The following is a 5,407-nucleotide window of genomic DNA, read 5'->3' on the forward strand; positions in this document are numbered from 1 at the left end:
GAGACATGACTCATGTTAGGCGATATTACATTTTTTTTTTCTTTTCGGACAGAGACAACGCTGTTAACCGCCAGGTATTCCTTTTACACCTGAGTGTGGTAAGAGAGTGTGAGTAAAGAGTCAGCTATGCGCTGAGCGAGGCTCGAACCCAGGACCTTCCAATCCGAAAGCGAGTGTCATACCACAAGACCACATAATAATAGTAATAATAATACAGTTTTTTTTTGTAATAATAATAATAATAATAATAATAATGATGATGATGATGGTGATGTTGATGATGATGATTGATGATGATGATGATGATGATCTCTTATTCAATAAATAAGACTGTCCAGGCGAATATTATGTTTCTTCGTCAGTTAATAAGACCAAAAAGTGAAGATGACACGGATGACCCCGAGGTAATTAGTAATTAGATAATGAAGCATTTACATCTAGAGAAGGAGAGGGGTGGGTACAGAGAAAGAGACACAGGTAGATGGAGAGCGAAAGTGAGATGAAAATAGAGAGAGTCTGCGTCAGTACCACAGACTAGGAGACAGACCGGGCAACAGCCACTTTTTAGTGCCTAATCGTCCCTGGTTAAAGAAAATGGCGGCGCTCGACCTCTCGTGTTCAGATTCTTTATGGGAGAGTAGATGATATAAGCCTACCCTTTGATGTCTGCAGTCGCCTTTTCGTTTTCTACGGTCACTCATGGCTAAACAGCTAGGACTTCATAATAATAATATGCTCTATAGATGTCACTGCTAAAAAGCCGTCAACAATGAACTGAACCGTCGTTGAAAGACGCTCAGGCTAGGACTTCATATACATGTCGCTGCGCTCAGGGCATAGTTGCGTCACAATTACCCCGTTGCTGAATATATTATCCAGGCACGGTTGATAGGTAAAAAAGCCAAATTATGTTCTAGTTACATTTGAAACAAACAAAGTATATCACTGATCTCGTCTCATTGAGATATAAAGAATGATAAAAAAAATAAAGAAAATCGGCCGATAATTTAAAAAAGTTGCTTAAAAAAAGCTAAAATAACCAAAAGCAATTTTTAAAATCAAATTTATTCGTAAAACAGTTGGTTTTCAACCAATTTTTCTGAAATAAGGACCAATGTTCTTCTTTTTTCAAGCTGATTTCAACAATGTGACTTTCAAATCCCTCAGAATTATAGTTTTTACTTTTAGATTTTAGCTTTTAGGCCTACTCAAAAAGGTGTTATATTCCTTGCGTAACAATAGCGTAATACATCGACGGTGAGATTCACAATTCTACACGAATGGACGGTGGCGGCATATCGGGTATATCAAAGAGGTGTACCAAATTTATTTACCAACTACTTTTCTTAGTGCTAAAATTACAAAGTAATAATTTCGCGTCAGAAAAAAATAACTCTCAAGTTCCTATCTCTTTATTACAATAAAATTGATACCACGAATGACAAAATCGCCCTACAAATAAGGGAGTTATAAATTATTCATAATATTTTTTTAAAGTTATTAATACTGGGTGGGGCGCGTGACCTCCCATAGTGGGCAGGGGGTACATACTGTGTCCTCTATCCCCTTATATCTGTTTTCCAACATGCTTTCTGTCTTTGTCTTGGAATAAGATTACTTGGTTTTGTCCTGGTCCTGGCCAGATGCCCTGGCTGAGGGGGAAACAGTCGAATGTATAGTTAGTTTTGGGAGATGATATTTTTTTCATTGTAAATCATCTCTCTGTTATGCACTGTATTATGCTTTCTTTATATTATATATGATTTGTAAAACATTTGAGTGTGTTCCTCTTAGCGGGGACCTGTGCTTGTGTCTGGATGAGACTTTTAGTGATCTCAAACTAAGTACTTTGATAGAGTGCTTTTGGAATCTACACCTGTTTCTTATTTGAACCAATTCCCTTTTGTCTTCCCTTTTCTTGGATGCTTTATTGTAATTCTAGAACTTTTTACTATCCCATTTTCTTCCTTTTTACTGGAGCTGATATGACCTTAATGTGTTGCAAGCGCCGTAAAACCCTTAAAAACAAAAACAAACAAACAAAGTTATTAATATAAACCCGATCATTGGAGCCAAGTCTAAATGTACAAGTAAAAGTGTAGTTTAATATGTCTAATTTGGTTTATCATCATAAACCTGGCCTTTTTTTCTATTTTCCGTCCACAAATCAAGGTTAATCGAGCTCAGTTAAAGACATTCATATATAGATTAAATCGCACAGCGTCCCTGGTTTCATATCCAAGAAAATGGCGGCGCTCGACCTCTCACTAGCCACTTTTGATGACGTTTTCCTACCTGTTGTCCTCTCTAGTCCTGTATTCTCTATGGTCAGTACAGAGTTGAGGTATTCCATTGATGACAGCGGCCTTGAACTTACCTAAACGCTGTTGCTGAACAACACACCTAAGTAGCCTACTGAGCACACAGTAGACACACCCCATTTGCCAAACGTTGTAAAGGCCTCTAACCCGATAATAACAATCTGGCTCTGGAAACTGGAAATTCAGGTCAGTTCGTCTCGTCGACACGATAAATTTATTATGTTTATCAATCTGCGTTAACTCCGTGTCGGGCTGTAATATTTGCTCTTGCCTTACTCCTCGGTGAGATAGAACGATTCTGGCCGGTGCTCAAGTGGGAGGTATCTTCGTGGTTTATGTGAGAAACAAGATTGACCATCCATGTGTGTCTGAGGCAGAACGTGCTGTGTCATTCCCAATTCAATCATCATAATACTATTCTCTACCGACCGTGTCTGTATTTCATTGATTCCTCATGTTGTGCTGTTGATTTTGAATTTGAACACTCGGTTGTTTGCGTTAGAAGATTATCGTTTCTAGATAGCATAGCTATTATTGTTGTACCAGAATCGGTGAGTTGACCCACACCTCGGATTTAATTTATTTGCTGTTGTTATTGTTGTTATCATAGTCACTTTCACTATTACAGTCTATTATTATTATTATATTATTATTATTATTATTATTATTATTATTATTATTATTATTATTATTATTATTATTGTTATTATTATTATTATTATTATTATTATTATTATTATTATTATATTATATTTATTATTATTATTATTATTATTATTATTATTATTATTATTATTATTATTATTATTATTATTATTATTATTGGAGAGCCGCTTTGGCAAGGTTGTTCGTAAGAAGTCCTACGATGTTGATGGTGATGATGATCATATTATTATATAATAAACCATTGGGTTAATGTTGATTGTCTCGGTAACTATAACTCGCCTTCTGCACGTATACAGATCTATATTTTAACTCTCTCTCTCTCTCTCTCTCTCCCTCTCCCTCTCTCTTTCTCTCTTCTCTCTCTGTGTCAATTCTATATATATATATTATATATATACATATATATACATATATATATATGTAATATATATATATATATATATATATTATATATATACATATATATACATATATATATACATACATACATACATGTATATCTTCTATTCTCTATTTCTCCTCTCTTCATTCTCTCTTCATTCTCCTCTCTCTCTCTCTCTCTCTCTCTCTCTCTCTCTCTCTCTGCGTATGTGTATGAATATGTTTATGTTGTGTATATCGCACGTGTGAAAGAAAGAAAGAGAGAGAGAGAGAGAGAGAGAGAGAGAGAGAGAGAGAGAGAGAGAGAGAGAGAGAGAGAAAATAAGTAGGAGTGAAATATCTGTTCAATCTTAGTTATCGTTTAACATTATAACAAGTGTAACTAAATGACAAATTGCCATATCTATGGACAATAAAGATCTATTATTATTATTATTATTATTATATATATATATATATATATATATATATATATATATATATATTGTTGTTGGCTGAAGAAGGGTTTTGAGCCCGAAACGGTTCGTGTTTGGTATTTGTTCTTTTTTGAAGCTGTTATATCCATTTTTGTTTGTTGGGTTTACGAGGTGCGGGGAGAAGGTTGGGGGAGGGTGTGTGTGTGTGTGGGGGGGGGGGGGGGGTACTGAAAACTAACCTATCTAAGGATGACGTGAAAATAAGTTATTGTACTGACAAAGGCTACCGGTTGTAGCATCGCACCCTACTTACTGTCATAGTAGAATGCAATAATATTATGTACTGTACTGTAAAATTGAATGTCAAGCTCAACTTGTAAAATTGAGTTAAAGTTAACGCTCTTGTTGTGTGTGTGTTTTTTGTTTTGTTTTGTTTTGTTTTTGTTTTTGTTTTTTTTTGTGGGGGGGGGGGGTTTTTTGTTATCGTTTTTTTTTTTTGTTTGTTTTTTTTTTTGTTGTTGATAATTTTGCCTGTAAACTCTTTTGTTTTCATATATAGATAGTATGAAAATTGACGTCACTCGGGGTTTGTTATTGCTTTTTGCCATCCTCGTTTATGAGTAATTCTCACTAAATTGTATTAACCAAGGTTACACATAGTTTTGTGTGTTGGTCTGTTACACTTATGGATGGCAATGCTGTGAGCTTCTTAGCTAAACGCATATTATCTATAGTTTATCCCGGATCGATGCGGTAAGTCGCATTTGGAGATGTTTTTTCTTCGGGGGAACCGTGATATGGTAGGTGAGTTTGTTAGATCTGGTGGAAAGTACTTTGCAATTGACTAGCGTCCTGTCCAAGGGATGGCAAGTAATTGCTATTGTCCGTTTCGCGCTATAGAAATGGGGATGAACTCCGGCTCCATGAGGGCCTTATGACTTTAAGGACTACTTTAAAAAAAACATTCGGGTAAAGTATAATATTTGATAACTAAATAAAAATAAAAATATCGCATGTGACCATATTTTTTAATGTTAACTTTGATGTGATTAATAAAGATCTATAATTAACTTGATTATTGTTATCCTCGTGATTATTATTAGGCAATCGTGGAAAACGCGATTTCCCAATTCTTGAAATCGGTAAATCAGTATAGCGTATCAAGTCATTGTGTGTAGGTATTTGGTTTTTCCCTGTTGTGTTGTAACTACATGCTACACATGTTTGTATGTCTGTCGCAATGGGATAAGACGTCCTTGACATGACATACATACATAACGAAGTGTTTGATTGTTTAAAAATTCCGTTTGATTTCTTGGGGGGGGGGGGGGGGGGTTGATCTTTTTAGAAATGTCTAGTAGTAGTTGAGTTGTTGTTGTGTGTGTGTTTTGAGACGGGGGCTTTATTATTATTATTATTATTATTATTATTATTATTATTATTATTATTATTATTTATTATTTATTATTATTATTATATTATTATTATTAATAATAATGTATATATATTATTATTTTATTATTATTATTATTATATTATATTATTATTTTACTATAATAATAATAATAATAATAATAAATTATTATAATATTATATAATATAATAAAATTATATTTAAATTAT

General features: G+C 34.0%; 1 protein-coding gene across 2 annotated transcripts in view; it reads left to right on the forward strand.

The window, feature by feature from the left end:
- Positions 1-2,379: 2,379 nt before the first annotated feature.
- LOC144978702 (phospholipid scramblase 2-like) overlaps positions 2,380-5,407 on the forward strand; it is a 24,725-nt gene continuing 21,697 nt past the window's right edge. Inside the window, exon 1 of one of the 2 annotated variants that reach the window (XM_078925119.1) lies at positions 2,380-2,507. The gene's annotated coding sequence lies outside the window, so the exon portion shown is untranslated. Of the gene's footprint in view, positions 2,873-5,407 lie in introns of both variants that reach the window. The other variant, XM_078925118.1, reaches the window with a different exon arrangement.

The sequence above is a fragment of the Berghia stephanieae genome, chromosome 8 (assembly GCF_034508935.2).
Source record: "Berghia stephanieae isolate SIO BIC M18660-M18661 chromosome 8, UCSD_Bste_1.3, whole genome shotgun sequence".
Classification (NCBI taxonomy): Eukaryota; Metazoa; Mollusca; class Gastropoda; order Nudibranchia; family Aeolidiidae; genus Berghia; species Berghia stephanieae.